Source organism: Marmota flaviventris, chromosome 14 (assembly GCF_047511675.1).
Source record: "Marmota flaviventris isolate mMarFla1 chromosome 14, mMarFla1.hap1, whole genome shotgun sequence".
Lineage (NCBI taxonomy): Eukaryota > Metazoa > Chordata > Mammalia > Rodentia > Sciuridae > Marmota > Marmota flaviventris.
Genome location: NC_092511.1, coordinates 85544449 through 85570739, shown reverse-complemented (window position 1 = coordinate 85570739; position 26291 = coordinate 85544449). Strand labels below are relative to the sequence as shown.

Here is a 26291-nt window from a genome sequence, read left to right as displayed (position 1 = left end):
TGAAGAGGGAATTAAGGAGGGATGGGATAAAGACTTGAACTTTTCATTGATGCTTTATCTACTTTCTATTTCCCAATTGTCTGAATCATTCACATGTGTGCAAATATTTGCTTCTTTGTATCCTTTTTCTTCCCCATATTCTACGTTGAGTATAAGGTAGGTATTGGCTTAAGATAGGAGTGGATTTCTACCTGTGTGCCCAGGCAGCTCTTATGGGCCACACAGGCCCGGGCTGCATCTGTCTGTACTCGCCAGCTCTCAAAAGGTGATGTTTGTTCTAGCTCTTTCCTCCGAGGCCTGGCATGGCCCACCCAGAAACCAAGTCCCGTCAGGTGTTCTGGAGGACGGGGCAGGGGAGAAGGTGAAGAAAACAAGGCCCGTCACACCCAGAGTTGGCCCCAATTGATGGCACCGAGTCACAGGGCAAGGCCTCTGGCAGGGGGACCCGGTACTCCACGGCTGTCACTCATTCTGATGCTGGCTGTGTTTTTGTCATTCCGAGAAGAAGAAGAAGAAGAGGAGGAGGAGGAGGGGAGGAGGAGAAGGAGGAGGTGGGGGGAGGAGGGGGAGGAGGGGGAGGAGGAGGGAGGAGGGGGAGAAGGGGGAGGAGGAGGGAGGAGGAGGAGGAGGGGGAGAAGGGGAGGAGGAGGAGGAGGGGAGGAGGAGGAGGGGGAGGAGGGGAGGAGGAGGGGGAGGAGGAGGGAGGAGGAGGAGGAGAGAGGAGGAGGGGGAGGAGGAGGGAGGAGGAGGGGGAGGAAGAGGGAGGAGGGGGAGGAAGAGGAGGAGGGAGGAGGAGGAGGGGGAGGAGAAAAGAGGCTGGGCTCTGTGCATTGCTTCTACTTTCTAGAACTTTCTCTTTAGAGCAGTCCTTCTCACCCCTGGGTTCTGGAAAAAAAGCAGAGCCCGAAAGTGCAGGGAGATCCGTGGGCTGCAGCGTCCCTGTGAAGTCCTGCTCTTGGGGACCCTGAGAAGAGCCTCACTTCATGCTCTGGGGGATTAACTCCCTCCTCTCACAGAATCTGAGTTTCAGCGACTGTGGCTCCTCAGGGCTCCATCCCGCATCTTCGACCGTTTTGGGAATTCTAATAAAGAATCCAGGGCTGGCCGTGGCCTGTGTCACCAGCCAGCACCCTCTGGAGAGTTCTAGGCCCATCCGGAAGGCAGGCACTCCCTGGCCCTGGCTCTCCACGGGGAACCTAACCTGTCCAGTTCCAAGTGGCAGCCTCTAGCTGAACTTTGATTGAACTCAAATTCACATAAAATTTCAAATGTAATCTCCCAGTCTCACTTGTGGCATCTCAAGTGTCCAGGGGTCAACATCTCGAGTAGCACCCTTTAGGGAATTTCCCCATCACCACAAAAGCAGCAGGGGTCAGAATTTCCTTTGTAGGCATGAGCAATATTCCACTGTACAGTTTGAAGAAGCAACATTTTATGTTTGGATTAATAGACAATATCGCCATGCAACATGCCAGAAGATTCTTCTTGCTGCTACCTCCTCCCCAGACACCCAGCTCCCAGCTCCTTCCAAATTGCTCTGTGCAGGCAGGGAACCCCCCCCCCCCCCAACCAGTGTCACCAAGTGAGCTTCGGAGCCCTCTGGGCTGGGGCTTTCTCTATTCCTGTCGCTCATGGAACCTTGACCCCTTGGAGGGCTCTCAGTTACTGGGCCAGAGATTCCCGCCAGGCTGGAGCTGGGGGCCGTGGGCATGGCTGACCGGCTGGAGCCCCACTGTCGCCCCCTGCAGGCCAGGAGCACCAACACCACTTCTGAGCCTGGGCAGCCGGGGGCCTCTCAGTCTCACCTCATGGGTGAGACGCTTTGGGGACCTGGCACTTCAAGGGAGAGTCACTTCTGAGTGAGGGAAGCGAATTCCCTGATTGTGCAGAAATCAAGGGCTCCGTGAACCCTGGGCCGACTTACCCAAGTCAATAACCGGTTGCTGTCCTGGTCTCCTGTCTCTTGGTGACATCCTCCTCCTCCTCCGGCTATGACCAAGAACCACACAGGGGTGCTTTCCCGCCACTGCCTGCCCTCCGCTGGGCACCAAGCCCTCCCACATCTCTGACTGCCCCCGTGTCCCCTCCAGCTCTGTGACCTCTAACCACCTACTCCTGCAACAAACAGCAAGAGTGTCCACTCCACGGCTGACCCGGGACTGCACGGGAGCGAGACGCCTTCCAGTACCAAGTGACAGGGGCTCTGGTGGCCGAGAGAGCCTCCACACTGGCCTGGGAGGTGGAGGAGGACTTCCTGGACACAGTGACAGTCACACTGAGGTCACAGGGGTCCTTGGGAGTCTCTGGGCAGGATGAGGTTTGGGGGAGGGCATAGGGAGAAGGGTGGGGAAGAAAGTTCTAGACTGAGGGCCCTGGGAGCCATGCAGCGTCCAGGGACCCTGCAGGGCTGGAACCAGAGCACAGGGAGAAGAGGAGGCCGAGGGACGGAGGGTGGGACGGAAGGGCCACCTGGGCAGTGCCAGGAAGCTGGACTGAGCCACAGAGAACTCCTGAGCACCCGAGGACGTGAGAGTCAACACGTTCAGGGTTTATTCTGGAAAGATCCCTTTGTGGGGCCAGGGGGGTGCGCACCAGGATTAAACCCAGGGACACTCAACCCCTGAGCCACATCCCCAGCCCTATTTTGTATTTTATTTAGAGACAGGGTCTCACTGAGTGGCTCAGGGGCTCATTGAGAGGCTCAGGGTCTCACCGAATGGCTCAGGGTCTTGCTAAGTTGCTGAGGCTGGCTTTGAACTCACGATCCTCCTGCCTCAGCCTCCCGAGCTGCTGGGATGACAGACGTGGCCACGGCACCAGGCTCTGAAATGACACTTTCTAACTCTGCTGTAACCAAGTGCCCCCAACCAGAGGCCTTGAAACCAGCAGAAACCCTTCCTCCCGCAGCTCAGGGGGGCCACGAGTCCGGGGTGGCCACACTCTTCCGTGCCTTCTGAGACCCAGGTGAGGCCCGGCTTCCGGCTGCCGACCTCCAGCCTCTGCCCCCGTCGTCCCAGGGTTGCTCCGCTCTCTGGGGTCCACCCTGACGCCATGTGATCCCATTTCAAGATCCTTAATTTCGTTACCTCTACAAGGACCCTTTCTTCCAAATAAAGTCACATTCACGGGCTCTGGGGTGGGAACACTTTGGGGGAAGCCACCACACAACCCCCACAGCCACTCACTCCATGTCACTGCCGAGGTGACTGCAAATAGGACCAGGCCCTTCCCCAGCTTGAACCCACAGGGGCTCCCAGTGACGGTCAGGAGGGGCTCACGCATGGGGTTACCAGCCCCCCCCAGCTCTGTGCTGTCACCTGCCCCCTGAGGAGCCCCTCTGGGTCTTTGAAAACGGTGCCTCCTTGAGAAGGTTGGAGCGTCTTCTCTGGGAGAAGAACGTGGGCGAGGCCAGCCTCCCTCAGCCCCCAGAGGCCATCGTCCATGGACCGTCCCGTCTCCGCTGAGTCTGACCCTCCCAGAGTACACACGGCCAGCACTGTCGTGGACTAAAATGTCACTTCTTTAGGATGGGAACATTTAAAGTGCTTTCTTCATAAGAAATAATTCAGTACGTTGCCATCATGTAGAGCCACCCTACCGTGCCACGCGACCCCACACTTCTTGCTCCTTTTTAACTATAACTTAGTACCCAGCCACCAGCCTGTCCCCATCCCTCCAGCCCCCTCCCCTCCCAGCCTCTTGCTCCCACTGCCACTTCTACGACACCTATGGTTTTACACTCCACATGAGATCATGGGCTACTGGTCTTCCTGTGGCTGGCTTATTTCACGTCACAGGATATCCAGTTCCACCCATGTTCTCACGATGACGAGATCTCATCCTTTTTCATGGCTGAATAGAATTCCACGGCACAGACCTACCAGCACTGATGCGAGCTCTGGGGCCAGGTGGGAGGGACCAGGCAAGAGGGGCGGGAAGAGCATTCCCGGGGGCAGGAAGAGCATGTGCAAGGGCTTGGAGCTCAGAAGAGCACAATGAGGGACGGGAAGCTGAGAAGCCACTCTAGCTGGTGCGTGGGTGTGACAGGCTGGCAGCCAGGGGACGGAGAGGTGGGAGCTGGTGGGGGGGTGTCTCCCTGAGAAGGGGCTGGTCCCTATCCTGAGGGATTTAGAGTCTGAAGGGCTGATCCAGGGAGAGTGTTCAGCAGGGTAATAACGGTCTGGTTTATGCTTTTAAAAGCTCACCTGGTGCTGTGGGGAGGGAGGCCCCCCGGCTAGACCTGAGCGGGACCTGCATTGGCAACGGCGAGGAGGGGACCTGGTCACGGGGGGGGGGAGGCAAGTTCCAGCCCTATGTCACCCTTACACAGGGACAGTGGCCCTGAGTCTGTGTTCAGTCCCATGGTGCTGACCAGGTGACCCTGCTCTATTGAACGACCCACGTCTGCCACCCTCAGAGTCCCCAGAGCCAGATGATAATAACGAGTGTTGGTTCTCCGTACCCCCAGGTCCCACCGCGGTTTCCGCCAACTGGGGCTCAGAAGTATTCAGGGCCATGGCCACTGTATTGAGCCCGACAGACTTTTTTCTCTTTGGTCACTGTTTCCTGAACAGTGGAGTTTGATGACCATTGACACATGGATGCTGTTGGACAGACCATGGAGAATCAGCCAGGGAGGGTTCACGGGCTGGGGGCTGCTATATAAGGGACCTGGGCAGTCTTGGATTGGGGTATCTGAGGAGAATCCTGAAACCTCACCCCTGTGGACAAGAGGGACTATTACATAGTGGTTTGGGGGGTCTCTGGGTCACACTGTTTTTCTTCTGAGAAGACTGCAGGGGGGAACCCGATGAAGATCCTCTCCGTGCCTTGTGTGGGTCAGGCTGCGTAAGCACAGGAGATTGTAATCTCACTTGATGAGGAGGCCTGAGACACGAGGTAGCTTGGTTCAGCAGCTCAGCAGAGTCCCGAAGAACACTTGACTTCCCTTGTCACTCAGCCCTGAGGGTCTTCACAGACTTCCATTTAGGGCTTGTTGCTTCATGGGCCCAAGATAGCTGCCAGGGTGCCAAAATCAGGGCCTAGCATTGGGAACTTTAGGAGCTGGGGTGTGGGGCTGGGTCAGGGAGGGAAGGAGAGCTGGTCACGCTTGGCCTTTGTGACTTAGGGCGCTCTCTCTCTCTCTCTCTCACACACACACACACACACACACATCAGAACGTCATTCCTGGTGCCCTTTCCAAATGGTGGTTTCTCATTTGGGTTGGATAGAAGGGAGGCCCCCCAAGTTACTGTAACCCCAAAATGCTCCAAATAGAACGGAGTTTGTCCCTAAAACGTATGCATGTTTCAAGTTGCTCCTTTGAGAAAAAAGTCAAATGTGTGGAATCTTCGGAGGGCAGAGCGCTCTCCCCTTTGGCCCCTGTGCCCCGTCATCGGCGAGTCCTGGACACCTCCCAGGTCCCGGGAGCCTGGTCCAAGGGAAGGACGTGCCCTCTGTGAAGGCTCCTCTGGAACTTCCCCTGGACTCACCCAGGCCCGAAGGCGATGCTGGAGCTCGACTGGTAGCTGATTCCTCGAATGAATAAAGCAGGCCAGGAATACAGGGCCGACAGCAGGGAGCTCCCAAGAGAAAGCAAGAATGATTCTGAGAAAATGCAGGTAGCTGAGGTCCTCTCCCCACTGGCCTGGCCCCCTGACCACTCAGCCTGGACTCTGTCATGGAACGCCATGTCCTTCTGCAGCACTTGGTTATCCCGGCCCGTCTAAGCCTATATTCTGCTGCTGTAACAAAATGCCCCCGACTGGGGAATTTATAAACCATAGAGTTTTATCTGGCTTATGGTTCTGGGGGTTGGGAACACTAAGATGGAGGGGCCACGTGCCATAAATTTGCAGAAGGCATTGTATTGTGAGATCAGATGGGGGAGAGAGAGACAGAGAGAGAGAGAGAGAGAGAGAGGACTGAATTCTTTTACACCTGACGCGCTGGGGCGATAACAGCTTTGCTGTGTTTATGGGAGCCGAGTCCTCCTGACCTAATTGTCTCTTGAGGTTCCACCTTCAACACTGTCGCCAAGGTATGGAGTCTCCACGTGATTTTGGAGGGGACATTGCAACCACCGCGGGATGCACCTGAACTAAGAGATGGGGAGGCTGGGCAGAGGCCAAGAGGGGGCTGGAGGCAGGCAAAGCTTGGCTGGACCCTCTCTCAGGTTCGCTTAGGAAGAGCAGAAATGGGTTCCCAGGTTCTGGAGGCCGCAGACCTGGGCTCAGGCGCAGCACCTTGGGTTCCTGCAGGTCCCGCCGGCTCCTCACCAGCTCACGGTGGAGGGAGTCAGCGAGCTCTCCAGCCTCTACCTGTGGAGGCTCTGATGACATCCGTGCAGGCTCACCCCCCAAACCCGGACACCTGAATACTATCAATACCCCAATTCTGGGGGGACACACATTCAGACCCCGGCACCCACCAATGCCCACCTGGGGACAGTCCCCGGCACCCCACGCTCATTCTTTTCCGTGCAGCCTCATTTAAGATGCCTCCATCTCCCAGGACCCCAGCTCTGGTCCCCACGCAGATGCCTCCTGCGCGGGCATTCGCACCCGACCTCCCTCCTACGCCCACTCGTAGCTTGCCCACCTCTGGGCGCCATCTCTGAGGAGCCTTAGGATCAACATCTCCACCACGAAGATGGCGCCTCTGCTTTACCCGGGTTCCACCCAGCCTCTGCTTGGCCTCTCCTGTCTTCTTATTGTTTTGGAGGGGAGGGGGTGTAATCAGGGATTGAACTCAGGGGCACTCAACCACTGAGCCCCGTCCCCAGCCCTATGTTGTATTTTATTTAGGGACAGGGTCTCACCGAGTTGCTTAGCCCCTCGCTTTTGCTGAGGCTGGCTTTGGACTCAAGATCCTCCTGTCTCAGCCTCCTGAGCTCCTGAGCTGCGTGTGCCACGGCGCCCAAGCGTCTGTCCTCTCTGGTTCTGGTATGGACACCTAGCATACCTTCATTGCTGTTGATTCTTCCATCAGGCATGGCATTGGGCACCACGGCTACAAGCCCTCTCCCATTCTTGAAGCCTGTCTGCTGCCCCACCCTCTGTTTTCAGACACGTCTGCTGGTCCTCGACGATTCTCTGTTTTGAAAAAGGAATGCTGTCCACCCACCTGTGCAAATAGCATAGCGTAGCCTCCCGGCTTCAAGTGAGGAAAATCTGAAATCCTCAGTACGACTCTCTACTGAAGAAGAAAATGAGCCTTAAACCAAAGGGGAAATGTGAATAAATCACTTGAATTGAAAAGCACTTTGATTATTTGGACGCTGTGCTTTCAAGTTCCTTTCAGGTTCCAGCCCCTCCCTCTTTTTTGCTTCCTGCTTCCATAAGGTGAGCAGCTTTCCTCTGTCAGGTGTGCCCAGCGAGGATGTGCTGCCTTGCCACAGGCCCAAATTAATGGGGCCAGGCGAGTATGGACAGAACCTCTGAAAAAACCTTGAGCCCCAATAAACCTTTTCTCCTATTAAGTTGATTATCTGGGGCATTTTGTCACAGCAACAGAAATCTGACTAAGACATAACCTCATGAACTAAAGAGCTTTGTTTAGCCAAGTAAACAGTTTTAAATGCAAGACTTCAAATCTGATTCATGCTCTATTTGCCATTGTCAGCGACACACTTTTTTTTTCCTGTTGTGTTTTCTCTTCTGTTCAATGTCAAATGATAAGGACTCTCTTGCTAGTGAATTATTTTTTATGAGACTATGTTTACTTGCCTGAATGAATAATATATTGTTAGAGATGTCAAGATTCATGATATAAGCTTCAGATAACGGTGAGAAGCCAGAAAACACAAGTTATTAATTTTGCAGTTATTGTGATCATTGCCTCACCCGTATCTGAACTTAAAATGAATTCACTGAATGCATTTTTTTTCTTTTTCTTACCTAAGTGTCCTTTTACCTTTCTACTTAGATATAAATAACTATAAATCACTCCTCTGTGATTCCCAACATTTGAGACTCTCCCTTTTGCTCTCTTCATTGTGCTTGAGCACTAATAATGTTTTTTGTTAGTTTTTGCTGGGTGAATTATGTCCCTCCAACAAGTTATATTCAAGTCCTTACCCTCAGTATCTGTGAGTGCACTCTTATTTGGAAATCGGGTCTCTGAGGATGCATTCAAATTCAGATGACCTCATACCCATCATTAAACCAAGTTCCTTAATCCACTGGGTTATGGGTTAGGCAGCTTTCTGTCACTGTGACAAAATGCCTGAGATCATCAACTTCCCGTGTGGAAAGGTTTGTTTGGGCTCATGGTTTCAGCCCATGGTTGTTTGGCCCCGTCACTTGGGCCTACGGCAAGGCAGAACATCACAAGGTGGGTCAGGAAGGGGCGCCGTGGGCCACATCAGCCTGCAGATGCACGGAGACTGACCTCAGGCCACCGTTTGGGGTTGGGTTGGGGAGTCCAGCATCTCACCCAAACTGTTTGTGCCGAGTTCCTCTCTGTCCCATGGGGACACAGAGAAGAGAGAATGGGGTTCAGTCTAACTTCTCTGAACTGTAGAAGATTCTCAGTGAGAAGGAACCATCGGCCTGCCCTCCGCCTCCGACTCTGAGCAGACCAAACGAGGTCCTGCCGGGGCTGGGGTTCCGTCCCTCCAAGGATGAGACCCTGGAAGACGTCCCCTGCACCCAAGGGGCTCATCCAGACATGGCCAGCACCATCTCCCATGTCCCTGGGACCCGCTGGTCTCTGAAAGACCTTCAGCAAGCCACAAGCTCCTTCTCATTTCACCAAGAGGACAAACAGAAGGGCCATCCCGGGCTGAGGGCTGCTCGGCCGAGCTGGGCACCAGCCGTTCTTGCACAAGGAGGCTCCCGGCCTCTGGCCTCCTCAGGAGCTGAGCACTCATCTGCTCCCTGGAGCGTCGACTCTCTGCAGGCGTCGGCCCAGCTGGCCCCATGGGGCACATGAAGCGCGTGAGCACCACCCTGGCCTGAGTCCCCGATGCCCTGGCTTTATGAAGGTGCAGCAGTGGGTGACAACAGGGTGACGGCCAGGTTGTCAGGTCTCCATTGAAACTGAGCATCCTACCTGCCACGCACCGGGATCGCGCTGCCCTATGTATAGTTCCTGTTCCACCTGCATGAGACAGACAGACAGACAGACAGACAGACACACACACACACACACGACCTCTGCCAGCCAGAGATGGCCTTCTCTCTCTCTCTCTCTTTTCACATGTTCAACTCTTTTTTTTTTTTTTTTTTGTACCAGGACTGAACTCAGGGGTGTTTAACCACTGAGCCGCATCCCCAGCCCTTTTTATTTTTAATTTTTTACATAGTGGAATGCATTACGCTCATTATCACCCACATACAGCACAATTTTTTTCGTATCTCTGTATATAAAAAGTATGTTCACACCAAATTATGCCATTATTCATGTACTCTCTCTTTATTTTTGCATTACGTTTCTTAATACACAAATATGCCACAATTTTTCATGTCTCTGTTTGTATATAAGGTATGTTGACTCCAAATTCACATCTTCATACATGTACTTTGGATGATGATGTCTATCACATTCCCCCATCCTTGCTAGTCCCCTGCCCTCTCCCTTTCCCTCCCACCCCTCTTCCCTATCTAGAATTAATCTAATCCTCCCATGCTCTCCCTCCTTACCCCACTTTGAGTCACTCCCCTCATATCAGAGAAAACTTTTGGCATTTTTTTGGGGGGTGGGATTGGCACAATTCACAATAGCTAAACTGTGGAGCCAACCTAGATGTCCTTCAGTGGATGAATAGATAAAAAAAAAAAAAGTGGCATTTATACACAATGGAATATTACTCAGCACTAAAAAAGAACAAAATCATGGCATTTGCAGGTAAATGGAGGGCGCTAGAGAAGATCATGCTAAGTGAAGTCAGCCAATCCCGAGATGGCCTTCTCAAGCAGCACAGGAAACCAACTCTGATCTTCTTTCAAGAGACGGCCCCACCCCTCCCCAGGAGAAGACCTGGGCACAGACACTTCTAGTACCAAATGCAAATGAATACAACCAAGATTTCAAAAGAGCATCACTCTCCTTAGCCCTGGGGTGGAAGATGATTCAGTGAATTTATTCAGAGGCAAGTGAGAAGGAAAAAAATCAACAAGATAAAGGAAAGTTAGACCTGAAAAGAAGGGTTTCCCTTTCCCTTTCCCCTGAGGTCATCATGCAAATAGAAACGTGTGGATTCATCCCTCTTACAGTGGGAAGGCTGCCTGCCCTTTGGAGATTTCTGGAACTCTCCAGTGCTCTCCTTTCATGGCAGGCAGAGCGCAGGCCGGCCTGGGTTCCTTCCAGCCTCCCCAGCATCCTGGGGGTCACCTTCGCAATCTCTGTTGTGCACACAAAGGTAATTTCTTCTGCTGTGGCTGCATCCGCGGGGCAAAGTGCTACTAAGTGATTCTGTGAGAGCCCTCCTTGGTATTTTTAGGAAAAGCATTTTGAACACTTCCGTTGAGTGAGGCAGGCATTACCCTGCCCGGCCGCCTGCCTGCGAGTTGTTTCTGAGTGGAAAAGAGGTTTCTGTCCTAGGCCCTGGCAACGCTGATCTGCACATGACGGGATTTGGAAAAGGTAACTTGGGGGAATGCAAGACCCCGGACCCAGCCATCAGGGCCATATGCCTGCGTGGAGCCTGCGTGGAGCCTGCGAGTCTACTCTCCGGGTTGTCCGTGAGCCTGACGAGACCACTGTGGGATCTGGGGGCTGAGTCGTTCAGGCTGCCATAACAAAACACCATAGACAGAGGTTCTGGAGACAGGAAATGCAAGATCAAGGAGCCAGCAGGGTCTGTTTTCAGTGAGGGCCGGCTTCCTGGGTCAAGGAAGGGAGGGTCCAGGGGCATCTCAGGATGCTTTTACAAGATGATTAGTTCCTTTCTTATGGGCTCCACTCTACAGCCAAATAACCCCCTCTCAGCCTCACTTCTTTTTGGGGGGTACTAGGGATTGAACTCAGGGGCACTCTGCCACTGAGTCACACCCCCAGCCATATTTTGTATATTATTTAGAGAGACAGTCTCACTGAGTTGCTTAGCGCCTCGCTTTTGCTGAGGCTGACTTTGAACTCGGGATCCTCCTGCCTCAGCCTCCCAAGCCACTGGGATGACAGGCGTGTGCCACAGCTCCCACCTCAGGCTCACTTCTTAACACCCTCATTTTGGGGGTGAGGATTTCAACATACATTGAAATATCCCACTGTGCCCAATTCATATGTTCAATTATTACATAGTCATAAAAAAATTTTTTTAAGAAAAATAATTTGGAGGCAACATGAACATTTCAACCTTAGCAGCCGATAGAGACAGACACATTTTTTTAATCTAAATAAAGACAAAATAAGGACTTCTTTCTCTGAAAACCTAACTGGTCTTATGGGTTTAAAACTGGATAAAATTCTGCTTACCATTTAGGAATTTAATATTAAAAATTGCCAAGCCACTAACAATCATAGCAGAAAACTACCATATGGAAAAGTTATCAACATTTCTTTTTTGGAAGCAGAAAATCACTTGCAATGATTTTAAGTATCAAAAAAAAAATCCATTCAACATATTTTGGGCATTTTTCCTCCTATTGGGGTGAGAACAGCATTTCCATCAACAGCAGGGTTAACGGCTCCTGTTCCCAGGAGGGACGAAGGCTACGTGCACAGGAAGGGTGTAAATTCAGCCCAAGATCCCAGGCACAGCTCATGCAGGGGCCTGTTCCGGCCAGTCCAGCATCTGGTGGAAATGCCACTTCTCTATTCCAACAGCCTCCTTGGTAGCCTCAGGCCGGGCCCAGGAAGGGGCCTTCACTATGACTTCCCAGTGGTTACTGGAACCTTCTCCTGGATCCCACTGTTGGGGAGTGAGAGGTACAGGGATCATGGGTGTCTCTGTGGGTATCACAGGACTTAAACTTCATTTTTTGTAGGGGGAGCGGGGGCAACCAGGGATTGAACTCAGGGGCACTCAACCACTGAGCCATGTCCCCAGCCCTATTTTGTGTTTTATTTAGGGACAGGGTCTCGCTGAGTTGCTTAGCGCCTCGCTTTTGCTGAGGATTTCGAGGTCAAAACCAGCCTCAGCAATTTACCAAGGCACTAACTCAGTGAGACCCTGTCTCTAAATAAAATATAAATATAGAGCTGGTGATATGCTCGGTGGTTAAGAAAGGAAGGAAGGAAGGAAGGAAGGAAGGAAGGAAGGAAGACATCAGAATGTCCACTTCTGTGCCACTGAACCAGTGCACTCAATACCAGGCCCCTCAAAGGACCCTCCAAACTACTCCTTTTGGCTCTGTTCCCATTTTCCCAAGGCCTGCTCCATTCCTCAATGGCTGCTCTCCAGGTCCACTGGCTTCAGTTTCTTTTGCACAACTCACTTGCAAAGCCTCCATCATGGTGATCACAGCAAGGAATTCGGAAGCCCTCTTGTAGGTTGGAAGTCCACCTCCTTTTTCTTGCAAGATTCATATTCTGTAGTTAGAAAGGTTATTAAATATTCTCGATTAGGACTGAGCTACAGAAGAAAGAGAGAGAACGGGAAGAGGAAGGAAGAGATGAGAGAAAGGGCGGTAGGAAACAAGACTCTCATTGCCGAAAGCTGGGAGAAGTCGGGAAGCGAGTTCATTGTCAACAAAAGTGCTTCCCGGGAGCCATTGAGAAAACCTCCCTTCTCACCCAAATCTTGCAACAAAGCATGCCGATCAAATAATGCTTGCCCGTGCAGGAAGTGCTAGTGTGCGGCCTACCCGGGGAGGGGCTATAAATAGCTCCTCGAAGAACATTTTTCTATAATTAGCTTTTCACTTCAAGTGAACTATGTGTAATGAATTTCATATCACTAGATGTTCTTCCTGGGCAAAGTACAGGGCAGATTATGCAATTGTTAATGCAGAAACTTAACTATTCAAACAGCATCGCAAGGAGTCAGAGAATTTCAAAATGAGACAGAAATGGAAAAGGCGCTGGGAAAGGAACTCAAGATGCCCATTTTGCGCATATGCGTTCTTACGCACAGACCCGCGCAAACACATTAGAACATTAGAGTTAAACGGGACAGGAGCCAAGCACAGGCAAAGACATCGGCCACTTGTGTGTCAGCACGGCGGCTGTGCCCTGTTCTCAAGGGGTGTTCCTTGCACTTGCTGGAAAAGCCCATGTCTGGATGGGCTTGTCTGCGCCTCCACCAACGCAAGCTGGGAGCAAACGCCCCACGCAGTCAAGCGGTTTCTTCTACCTCAGTGGAGCTGGAGCTCCGACTCCACAATTCCTCCTGAACCCCCTCCCCCGCCAATTGCTGGAGAAACCACCTCCCATCCTTCTGGTGCTTTCACAGTTCACCCACATTCGCTGCCCTCCCACCTTCCTCCCCACGCCCAGCTCCTGGCGCCATGAACACAAAACACTTTTCTTCCCTTCTGTTTTGCACTTGCTGAACATCCCCTCCACGTTCCCCAGGGTCACTCGCGATGGCCCTCAGTGTGCAGTGGGAGGCAGAATACCCACCATCTCCCTCCCTCTAGCAAGAACGCTGCATCCCTGGCCACCACAGTGACCAGCAGGGTGACCAGAGGCGGCAGCTCAACCAAGCACCCTCTTTGGGCTGGCTTGCCTCTGGTTCCCTGTTCTGGGGTCAAGAAAAGGCAGCTCAACCTGGACCCAAAGTCTCCCTTTAATGAAAGGAACTAGCAACCAACCTCAGAACCCAACCTGGGGTGGCTTGAAAATCACATGTTTACCCAAGGACACTCCCATCCAGCCGATTGCCAGAGTCCAAAGAGCCCCTTGGTGAGATGCCAAGATGCCAATAATGCATAGATTGACCCATGGACTTTATTTCCTTCCATCAGGTATCGGGATCAAGTGTTGCTCTTCTGCCCACCCCAGTCCTTCATCCCAGGGTTCTATTTCAAGCACTTGGAAGACAGCTGCATTAAGAATGGAGTAAAGATATTAATAACCCATGCATTGAGAGAAGGACAAACAGACAAGAGAAGTGCAGAGTCGTGGCAGGACTGCTTTGGCAGCTTGTGTCATCCCACAAGCCCTCGTGGAGATGAGAGGTGCCATGACCACATCGGACATGTCCAAGGGGAGGGCTGGCTGGAGGGAGCTCAGATTCCTCGGTCATCAAAGCCAGGTTCAAGCCCTTCTCTGCCGCATATTTCCCAAGTGACTAAGGGCACCTTGAGGCTCTTTAAGTCAGATTCCTCATTTGCCAACTGGAAATAATCAATCACTTCTGTACAGGACATTGCAAAGATGGAACGAGGTGATGTAAACACCTGGCAACTAAGTATTAGATAAATGTCACCTTTTATTACTGCAAGCATCACTTACCACGATATCATTTTAAAAGTCTTCTTATCCAGACAATAAAATATTATTCGGTGCTAAAAAGAAATGGGCTATCAAATCAAGCCACCAAAAAAAAAAAAAAAAAGACAGAGGAAACTTAAATGCAGATTACTAAGTGAACAAAGCCAATCTGAAAAGGCTTATCATGCACTGTATGATTCCAACTAGAAGACATTCTAGAAAAGGCAAAACTAGCCAGGCACGGTGGTGCACACCCATAATCCCAGCGGCTCTAGAGACTGAGGCTGGAGGATCACAAATTGAAAGCCAGCCTCAGCAACTTAGTGAGGCCCTTAGCAACTCAGGGAGACCCTGTCTCAAAATGAAATATATTTTGGGGATGTATCTCAGTGTTAAAAGCCCCTGGGTTCATCCCCTGTTACCCACCCCACAAAAAAAAAAAAAAAAAAAAAAGGCAAAACTTGATTGGGAAGGGAGGAATAAAGAGGTAGAGGACAAAGGAACAAAGGGCCATGAAGCTCTGTGTGGCGCTCTAAGGGCGGTGCATGTCATTCGACCTTGGACCCAATCTACAGAATGCTCAACACCATGCACTAACACTAAGGGCCACTTGGCGCTCTGGGTGACGTTGACTTGTCAATGCAGGTCCGTCAAGTGTAACAAATGCATTATTCTGGTGGAGAAGCTGATAGTGGGGATCTGTGGGAGATGGGGAACATGGGAATTCTGTACTTCTGCTCGTTTTGTTGTGAGCTTAAAATTGCTCTAAAAAAAGTCTGAATTTTTTTTTTTTTTTTTGAAAACCTCTTAGAAGAGAAGTCAATGGGACCAAAAATTCAGCTTCCTTATTAGAGAAAATGGACCTGAAGGGCTTTCTCAAGGGACTCGCATATAAAGAAATATCATTCTCAAGTGCCCATATTGACCAGAGTGTCACCTCCTCTTTTACTAACTTGTGTGTTTGTGTAGACCTGTACATACTCACACACACACACACACACACACACACACACATGGAGTATTTTCTCCTGTGATGCTCAGAAGCACTGCAGTTAACTGGTGGGACATTAACAGGGGCTCTAGGGCTTAGTCACCTTCAGATCCCTCCAGCCCAGTTTTCCTCCCTGGGTCCTACACACCCATCACCCATTCTTTAGCTTGCTGACCACATGATGTGATAGGCATAGATCAAGTCAAGTCTCAGCTCTACCAAGAAGATGCACAAGGCCTTGACTGTCCCCTAGCATCCCCAGGCCCTGGTGACAGCCTGCTGGATCCTGAACTTTCCTATGAAGCTTTTGAGGAACAAGGACTCTCTTATTCTGACTCTGAGGTTTGCAACATGAAGGTGGGCATTCTTTTCTTTTTTGTTTATGAGCCTTAAAAAAAAAGGAATATTCATTTTTTAGTTGTAGTTGGACACAATATCCTTATTTAATTTATTTATTTATGTGTGGTGCTGAGGATCCACCCAGGACTGAGCTTGGGCTAGGCGAGCTCTCTACCACTGAGCCCCAAGGGTGGACATTCTTGATTACTAGTTGGTGCTCATAGGCCCTGGCTTCTGAGTCAGTCTCCAATTTGGGGTCCTGAGGCCTCTTCCTCGTGCTTTCTCCTGCCTACCTTACCTTCTGCTGCCGTGGCTACATTTTCCTTTTCTAGCATAAAGCTACTGTACCTAACAGAAACTGCTTTTGTATTTCAGTTTCCTCTAAATTTTAAGTTAAAATGGAAAAACAACTAGATCCTAGGAAAACTGTGATATTATTCAGTGTGAACTCTGTTCTTATTGTCTAAAGCTACCAAAGTGGGTCCCAAACCCTCCTGATTGTAATTATTATCGTGGCCCACACACTCTCACCCATATGAAACAGTAAAAACAGACTCTGATAAACCACCCAACATTTATGTTGAGAAATTAATTGGATAAATATTTTAAATCAGGATATGCCACAGATTCAACTTCTCTTATGGAAAAGAATATCTGATTAGACTGTGAAAACTTCTTATTATTTCACTAGACCTCTGCAGATTGATACCAGGGACTATAAAAAAAAAATTGATTCTCTTCGCCATTTTGATTCTTTGAAAAATATCTGGGGTTCCTTGGGGACATGATTGTAGTACTCAATCAATAAAGTCACGTTCTTTCAAAGGGCTAATGACTGGGACCACATGACAATTTCTCATAACTGACAATGCAGTTTTGAAATGGTTCTTGCATAGATTAGGATCTAGGTTGGCTTTATTATCTGGTTAATGAAAAATCCTAGCACCCATTCCAGTTCTTCCAAGAAGCCCATTCTGAGTGCTTCCTTTGAACTGCCTTGGCACTTTTTCTCTGGCACTTGCCCTATTTAGCTCATATTTATCCCTGTCTCAACATTGTAAACCCTTTGTGTACAGAAACTGCCCCAATGTTCCCTTGATCCTTTCCAGGCCAAGCCCAGTCTGACTCATGGCAACCCTTCAACAACTGTCAGTCAAAAGAACCAAACTGTCATGCACCGAATGAACGGGAGGTAGACCTTCCTCTGCAACTCCCCTCTAGATCTGAGGTCCCTCTGGGGACCCTGTGGTCTATGGTCTTAAAGTCAGAGAGGTCTCCTTCCTACTGGGTGGGATTAGCACTAGCAGATGGGCTGGAGTTTGGAAAGCACACAACAACCGCCTACACATCAGCTCTGTGAGAAATAGGCAAAAACTGCATTACTGGACAATAGATTGAAAACAGGACATAGGAAAAATACTTGTTGCACTGCAAAATTATTTGATGCACCATTTCAGAGATCCTTTAGTGACTGTTTAAGTTCCTTAAGGGAGAAGGAGAGGCAGTTGGAATCTCTTTCAAAGCAAAGAAGGAGGAGGAGAAGGAGGAGGAGGAGGAGGAGGAGGAGGAGGAGGAGGAGGAGGAGGAGGAGGAAGGTGGCTCTAAATTCATTAAATTCTCTTACACAACCTCATCCTTTAGCCAATGATGATCATAGCCCTGCTTTGAGGGCAGGGTCAAACCTGCTCGCCTGAAGGAGAGGAGGATGGGGGGAACATAAAGGAGAATAAAATAAAAATTTCTTTTAAAAATGTTTTTCTCCTTTTGGAAAGGGAGGAACTTCAACTCCTGATGTGGCCAAATGCCTCTTCTTTCTTGAAAAGCCCTCCAAGTCAGAGCAAGCCCAAGAATAACGGCGGCTCTTAGGATGCTCAAAGCTCTTTACAGCTGATTATTTTTCAGGAGGAGAATTAGACAAAAATAATACAAGTGGGAAATAAAGAGAATGACCTACTTTACAGGGGGGAAAAAGGAGCTCTGTGTGAGCGTTTTGATCTAATTGACGGTGTGGGGTTGCATGCCCAAATAAGGCGCTCTGGTCGGGTCTGCGCGGGAGAGGGCCTGCGGAACTCAGGAGCCTGGGAGAAAGCTAGGCCTTGGAACCGCGTGGGGGGCACCCTCCTCGTCCCCTGCAGGGGCTGACTCTGGACAAGGGCCTTAGGAGACCCCCTGGCCACTAAATAGAGTATGACCAAAATAAAAGAGAGGGGGCAAGAGGTAGAGGGGGGCGCTTTCTTTTCCAGGGTCCCTTGTCAGGATGTGTAAGCGACAGAGGGACGTCCCAGAGCGCGGCGCCAGGAAATGTACCTAAGTGATGTCAGGGAGGGGGTAACCTTTGTGGCAGGGGGCGGAGATTTCTTCCCTCCTGGGGCTTCTACCCAGGTGCCAGCTGTGGTCGCCGCCTCAGGGCAGGGGCGGAGGAGGCTGCGAGTTTAGGGGAAATCCGCCACCGTTCCGGACCTCGGCTGGGCGCGCTGTCCCCCTTCTCACCCCACTCGCTCTCGGAGCCCAGCAGAGTAGCGAACAGCAGCTCCCGGCTCCTGGGGGCTCCGTGCACGCAACCGTTTCGGCTCGGTGTCTGCCTGAGCTTGGTAAAAAGCCTCCCTGTTTTCTCGCGCGCGTTGCTGCCTCTCCAGCTTCTCTTTTTCTTGGATTCTCGCCTGTCTCCTCCCACAGAGGAAAAAAAAAAAAAAAAGGTCACGTATGTTTGGAAAAATATGTAGGTCAGTGGAACATTTCCTGCACTGGTGCAAAAGGAGAGGAGGGCAGCGGGGGAGGGGAGGGAGAGGCAAAGCCGGGCTCCGAGTGCGCGCTCCTGGCCGCAGCCCCCACCCCACTCGCCTCTGCCGGCGAAGTGGGGACAATTAGCTGGTTCCTTGCCATCCTTGACCCATTTTCCAGACGGGCTACGTTTGTCTTGGAAGAGGCACTCATTATTTCTCTCCAGCAGCTACTGCTGACCTCAAGTGGACAGTGTTCACCCACATTTCTCTGGGCCCCCACCTCCCACTTGCCCCCGCCCGCACTCCCGCCGCTCCAGGAGACTATCGTGGTGGTCCCCGCAGAGATGCGCCCGGTGCCCTGGGGTCGGGGACTTCCTACAGCCCTGCTCCTCCAGATCAGCGTGGAGGGGGTGACTGTCGCGTGCTCGCTACCCCCCACCCCGACGTGGGACAGCAGGATGGCTGTAGGAGCTATGAGGGTCTGCAGTAAGCGGGGACGAAAGAGTCCTTGCTGCCCCCAGTGACAACTTTAACGGGACCTAGCCTGGCAGGTCCGCAGCTGCTGGCTTCCCCTGTCCAGGGTTCACCTCCAAGCACAACGCCCCCTTCACCGATCCTAGTCCCGACCCCGCGCTCCAGGCAGGACCGAGCCGAGGGTCCTTTGCGGCACTGCAGGGCCGGCGGCTGCCTGGGAGCGCGCGGGTGTCTACACCGCCCAGGGAAGCCGGGGGTCTTGGGGTCGGTCTGCCTTCGGCACCCGCCGGGTGCGCGTCCCAGGCTGGGTCTCGGCCAGGAGAGACCCCGCCGGTGGCGACAGCACAGAGAAGGAGGCGGAGGAGGAGGAAGAGGAGGAGGAGAAGGAGGAGGTGGGAGGGAGCAGGGAGGGGGAGCGGCGGCGGCGGCGGCGGCGGCGGCGGCTGTCCCCGCCGGCTCTGCGCACGGAAGAGTTTGCCGCGCGAGCTGCCGGCCTCCCGCAGGAGCCCAGGGACCCGCTCGGCGGCGGCCCAGGAGCGGCGGCCGCGCAGCTTGGAGACCCGCGGTAGCGGCGGCGGCGGCGGCGGCAGCGAGAGCAGCGCCTCCCGCCGCCGCCCGGGAGGAGCTCGCCGCGCCCGCTCGCCGCCTCGGCTCCCAGCGGCGGCGGGAGGCGCGTCTTCCCGGCCCAGTCCGCGTCCGGCCCCGCGGGGCCGCCCCGGCCCTCTCGGAGGTAAGGGGCTGCCGCTGAGAGCGCGGGGACCTGCGGTGGGAGTACGTGCGCGTGGGTCGCAGGACTCAGTCACCTGCTCACCAGCGCGGGGGACGCGCGGGCCCGGGAGGGGCGCTCCGGCGCGAGACTGCGCGAGGCTGCGCAGCGCCGGGGACCCAGGGCGCCGGGAGGTGGGTTCCCCTTCGCACACACAATTCCAGCCGCCCCGAGCATCGCGTCCTGCTGGACGACAGTGACAACCCAGATGGTGGGCTGCGGGCGCGTCTCGCTGCGGGAGGCAGAGGACTAGGCGCCCCAAACCTCAGAATTTGGGGGAAGGGGTCTTAAGAGGGTAGATCATGGTGGGTAGGGGCCGGGTCTCCGGAGGGCAGATTTGAAGATTGCGCGCTGCCCTCCCAGAGCCGCATCTCGAGGTCCCTTAAGCTTGGGGAGCCCGGGACCCCTGGAGAGTGCGGCTTGCGCGCCCCAGGCAGGGGCTGGCAGTGTCCCCCGGTCCCTGGATCGGGATTGGTTCTGGGTTGGATTGGGTACCGGGTCCTGTGAGCTTGGAGGGCGAGTCGTCTGGCGGCCGGGAGGGCCCCAGCTTGGATGCCAGCGTGTTGCTTTCTGGGGAGGTGTGCCCCCTCCCCGAGCAGAGGAGGTGCGCACCTTTGACCTTTCTGAGGAGCCACGCTGGGTGGGGAACCTGAGGAAGGAACAGGTACCAAGGGGCTAAATTCAAACCAGCCTCATTTCTCGGCCTGCCACTCCTTAACTGCTCAAGGTAAGAAAGTTTGTTTTCATCCCTGTGATTCATAAATAATTAGTAACCAGTTTTGTTGATTAAGCAAGATGGAAACCTAAAATATACACAGGAACTCCCACTAAGTCTTAAAACCTCTCTTCAGTTCCGAAAGTTAAAAGCCCTGGCGTTCAACAGGTGTTCAGGAGGGGTCCTAGAGGGGAGAACTGCAGCGTTTCCTCTTTACCGGTTGCTTTGGTATCCGCCCCAGGATCCTTAAAGTGGTTAGCCTGTTGCTTTACAGGTAAAATACTGAGTGGTTATTAAATTACTTAATCAGTGGAGGCGAGCTAGTCGGTCAGAATCATTAGAGCCCAAACCTTCTTTTCCTTAATAGGAGGGGTTTTCCTATTTGGACTTCCCAGGAAATTAATTCTGAACCAGTTACTGGCCAATCTCAGCTCTGTCAACACCTCTGTCTCTTTCACAGCAACCAAAGTCCCCATCCGGTGAACTGACCAACTAATTATGGCTTGCATTAAAAAGAGAGCTGCCTTGCTTGGAAGGCACCCTTCAAATTCAAGGGCACATACTAGCTCTATCTTTCTGCTGCTCAGATTTCCTTAAAGGAAAATGTTTGCCAAAGATACCCCCCCCCCCAATTTATTTTTAAAATAATCCTCAAATAAATATAAGTTTAATGTTGAAGAGTTTCTCTGACCTGGGCCACTATGTTACAAAAGCGAAAATTCAGTGTTTCCTTTCAGCTCAACCAGGACCAGTAGAAGTGGCAGTCTAGTAAAAGATTTAAAAATAAAGTGTGCAACATAAAGACGTTCAGTAATTATCTTCCATCTTACAAAGAAATGTGGAATGTGGCTTAGAAGAATTGTAAATGTGCTGTGTTTAGCCATTTTCTTCTCAGAAATCGATGCCTCTATTTATTTGCGGATCCGTCCCACTGTGCACAAATGTAGGAAGGGTTTTATTCTTACTACTCCCCAGAGAGACTCCCATGGAGGTGAAAGAAGGGAGTACACTCTAGAGGAAATATGTTATTAATAAAACACCCCCCCCCCCAGTGAAGCATGCCAAGAAAAGAACCAAGTGAGACTTTACTAATTAGTGTGATGAAAAATAAATTCCTGGGTAGGATAAGAGAGTATTCAGATGGTAACTGAAAAATTGATCTTTATGTAGAAAAGCCTTGTTTTCAAGTTCATTTGTTTTTGTTTTTAAATTTGGACCCTGTTTTATATTTCTGGCTCTCTAATTATGAAAGTGATTTAAAAATAATGAAAATGATAAATAACACACATCATTAACAAGTTGAATCCATCTTATATTTTGTATAGTCATTTTTAGTTCTTGGAACCTTTATAGCTCATTCTTAACACTTACTTGTTTTGAAGTGAGAGATTCAAAGTTCTTGAATGTCTTAAGATTAAAATAATGTGTGTGTGTACTTTTTGAATCTCCATCTTTAGGTTGTTTTCTTCAGTCTTGCTTTTGATCCTTAAAAGCCAAAGGGCTGTCTTTTTTCTTAGTTTTTAAAACAAATATGTGCCTTCTTCCTGATATGAATGGCCAGTTCTTCCAACCCAATGGAGATACTGACTGTCCCATGCTGATACCAGGCACACTGTGACATCTTTCCCAAGACAGGTCAGACTGCAAGGTGTTGAAAATAGCTTGGTGACTCAGTATTCCTGGCTGTTTTATGCCAATAGTTTAATTGGCTGCATCATAGCACACATCTAATTGAGTTTCGCATTTAAATAGCGAAAATGGTACTTGATGCACTATTTACTTACAGAAATGTTTGATTAGCATGTTCCTGGTCCTCGTTCTATTTGTAGCAAAGACAAGAGGTCAGGGACTGTCACATTCATATCTCATCTCTTCATCTCATCCCTTTGAAGTCTTCTTCATAATAGATGCTCAATAAATAAGTGTGGGAAATGAGCTGAATTGTTGGTAAGCACTATCCAAAGGTTAGAAATTTCTGAATGCTAATGGAGTACTTAACTGTGAGTAATCCTATTTAAACCTGATGATTAATAGTACCTTAGAGAACTAAATAAGCATTTATTAAATATGAGCATATGTTTAAAAGGGGAATTTTTCATGCAGTCTTTGAGGCACGACTGCTTCTAATTTGAGTTCTTCAACTGAAATTAGGGACGGCTTGGTATTTTAGGCAAAGTCATTTCTCTGGTAAATTTTCCCCAAACACCACTTGAACTTTTGCCGCTCTTCATATGTAGTTCCATTTGATGATGTAGAATAAAAAGGAGAGAGCGTGCCCCCTACACGGGTATGGAATAAACACCATGGAAAGGGGTGAGGGGCGTGGGGCAGCACAGTGCTCCTGAATCACGAGGGCCCTTGTTTAATGCATCCTGAATCCAGGAGTTCTGGGCTGGGGTCTGGGCTCCTGCAGTTCTCACCTGAATTGCAGTATGGAAGTTGATCTGATGCAAACTAGAATGAGTCCACATCTTCCAGGTGCTGCAGCCCAGTAGGGGTCTGGGATACACTTAATCCAATCCAGCACACATTTATGGGGCATGTATCACATAGCAGTCCCCGATGTCCCAAAATAAAGATGGGTCATGTCTGCCCCTGGGGAGATGACAAGATGGAAGAGAGGGAGAGAGATTGATTGATTATTTTTAGACTGGAAAAGAGGTCCTGGGATGCCCCACTGCAGGGTGGTGGCCAGGGAGGAGTCAGGGAGAGGGGATTTCCTGGGAGGACTCCATATTGCTGACCTGTTGTGTATGAATACAGAGCTTTGTGAGTTAGCAGGAAATAAAGCACAGATTTTTAAGTCAGACAGATTTGGAGAAGATGCCCCGCTCAGCTGTTCTGTGACTTGGAATCACTTTTTAACTTTTCTGAACCTAAGCATCCTTCTAAGAAAAATAGTGCTAAGGATGCTGACCTAGCCAGGTTTCCAGGATTGTGGGTAAAGGGTAAATGTCAGGCCTAGCCAAAGCGATGGCTTTTATGGTCCTACAGAAGAGAGGGAGCTAGACAACAAGGAGGAGGAAACATTTCCTTACATGTTTTTCCACGTAGATCACCAATCAGAGATTCCATTTTGTTGACCCACGAATTCAGGGCAGGCGGTAGGGAACCGGGCAGGTAGGGCTGCCAAGCAGCCAAGTATGGAAGTTAATCCAGATGCAAACTAGAACGAGTGGGAGCTGCTCACCTCTCCTTCTGCCCCAGCCCCCTAGCTTGTGGCTAGCTTCCTTGATGGCCCATCCAGGATTATATTCATCTGAGTCTATGCCTGGTACCTGTCCTGTAGGTTCCGCTGAAGAGACCAGTGCCTGGGTCCTCATGCACTCCTTAAAAATACTGTGCAGAGGGAAAGGCAAGCCCCTCTCCACTTGGAATGACATCAGTCCATTCCCTGGTTGGGCACTTGTAAGAATTAAAGCCATCAATCCGTTCTTCTTACTTTAGTATAAGTTCCCCATCAAAGTCCCATCTAAAGGTAAGCTGGCAAGTCTATGTGATTTTCCCTGCCTCTACTGAACCAAAAATGTCACAGTTACAGTCTCACAGAGAATTTTTTATGCCCATCGATGGTCAAAATATTCAGTGCGGAAGATGATTTTCAAAATCACTGGGGTTTTTGTTTGTTTTTCAAAGTACATCTCATAGTGTTTGGGAAAGACAGAAAATAATTTTTAAAATGAAGACTGCCCGATATTTTGAAGTGTATTTCTTCGTCTCCCTTCTAGGTATTAAACTATTTTTATATTGGATTTTACAAAATGCATGGGTGTGATCTTACATAAATTTTCAGATAACACAGCACCCATTCTGGACAACAAGCTTCCCTTCCCCTGTGCTGGCAGGTCCTCCCTGCTTCTTGGCCTGGCAGAAACCTAGTGATGCTGGGGAGTCTTCCCTCTCCCACCTGTCTCAGAAGATAAAACCTGATTGGCTAAGCAGCCGGGTGGGCCTGCTGCCCTGGTCTGTGATTGGCTCAGGAGTGAAGATATGGACTTAGGCCTACCCAATAAAATGTCAGGTGGGTTGCTCAGAGGCTTCTGGGAGTTTCCCTGGTCTTAAAAAGAGGAAAGAGAAGAAACTGCCCTTTTCTTCCCCTCTAGTGTGGTACATGGGCCTAATGCCTGTGAGCTGGGCAGTGGTCACCCACCAGCACAGCCTGGGCTGGCATACAAAGGTGAAGAACGTGGCATCGGGGTGTCCTTAAGCTTCTGAATGTCCCCAAAAGTCTGCTTTGGGGCACTTTGAGGATCTTGATTTCTGTGTGCAACAGGTCCAGTTAGGTTTTTCGTTAGCTGTAGCCAAAAGCATGCTAACTCATACCTCCCATAACTCTCTGCCCTTCTCCAGAGGTAGCCCGGGGTATGTTCTGCTAGTCGTTTTCTGGTGCGTTTACATACATACATTTATGTGTTTTAAAAACAGAACTCATTCTATGCATAATATTTAGTGACATTTAAAAAGAACAACACTGTGGCATTGAGACGTCTTTGCTTCATGACTTCCCATCTACTTCTTTCTTTTCAAAGGCTGCAGAGTATTATTCAGAAGGGATGGGAAATAACTTAGTTCATTCCTATTGATAAACGTTTTGTTTCCATTTCTTCACTGCCAACCTTGTGTTTATTAACTTCCTTATCGGTATATCTTTGTGTACACTTCAAGTTTTTCTAGGTCAAGGATTACTAGGAAGGGATTTCTGGGTAAAAAGATGCATCTGTTTGAAATATTGATAGATGCTGCTTAATAGACAACCAAAAGAGCTGCCCCTTTGAATTTCTCCCATTTGGTATGTAAGGATGCCTCGTCTCCATCTTAACTAATGCTATGTATTATCAATTTTCCAATTCTTTTCTGGGCATTTTCACATGCTTGAGATAATACTGCTTACAAATCTTATTCTGGTTGCTTCCCTTAATCTGAATATAAGCATTTATTTCCCTAGTCATCAAAAATCACATGTAAACATAATTTTAATGACTACCTATACAGTCATCCCTCAGTGTCCACAAGGGATCATTTCCAAGACTCCCCTCCAAAATCCACGGATGCTGCAGTCCTTTATGTAAACAGCATGGTGTCTGCATAGAACTTATTATGCACATCTAGTATACTTTAGATTATCTCTAGATGACTCACAATACCTAATACAGTGTAAAAGTTGTACAATGTATTTCTTAAGGGAATAATGAGAGGAAAAGTTCTGTACATGTTTGGTACAGTTGGACTTTTGTTTAAAAAAGTATTTTCCACCTCAGTTTAGTTGAATGCATGGATTCAAACGGGAGGGTGGGAGTGGGTTGGGACAGATGTGATTGTTTGGGGAGTGTTTCAGTGATGTGTGAAGGCACAAAAGGGAATCTTTGAAATTGAGGAGTGTCATGAAAAATAAATAGACACAATCAGCCTTACAGGAACCTTGAAAAATTTCCTGAAAATGATGTTAGGAGACACACCCCTCCAGTGATCTGTTTCCAAGAAAACCCCAAGGAGATGGCCTTCCAGAACCTTCTAAGTCCAATCAGATGGTGAACTGCCCCAGAATTTATAGTCTGACAGCCTCTGAACCCCGTTCTCTGAAGGCGCAGTGGTCACTTAAACACGTACTTTGTGTCTACATGAGACCCAGCTGAAAGACAGTTTCTTGGATTTTTTTTTTTTTTTTCACTTCTGCTAGAGAAGACAGGGGAGGAAACGGGATGGATGGAACTCATAAGAACTGGTCATTGCTTTTAGGGAATGACACATTTGCCAAGGTATCACTCTTGTACCAGGGAAGGCTGACCATATGCTGTCCTCTGATAGGAAAGGAGATGTTAAAAAGACAAAAAGACATCAAGACAAAGATGTCTTCAAAAACAATCAGTAGCCTTGCTGGGGACAGTGTAAAGCACCTAGCATAGCTTTTCGGTCTTGGTTGTCTGCACAAAAGCATCCCAAATATCTTGATATGAGTAGAATGA

The 26291-nt window shown here is 50.1% G+C and overlaps 2 protein-coding genes across 2 annotated transcripts in view; both read left to right on the top strand.

Annotated features, from left to right (window-relative positions):
* The window catches only part of Rpl31 (ribosomal protein L31), a 306946-nt gene that overhangs the window by 119872 nt on the left and 160783 nt on the right, over positions 1-26291 (top strand). The gene's annotated exons all lie outside the window — the stretch shown is intronic.
* Positions 19542-26291, top strand: part of Npas2 (neuronal PAS domain protein 2) — a 157246-nt gene continuing 150496 nt past the window's right edge. The window contains exon 1 of the mRNA XM_071601833.1: positions 19542-19577. The gene's annotated coding sequence lies outside the window, so the exon portion shown is untranslated. The remainder of the gene's footprint in view (positions 19578-26291) is intronic.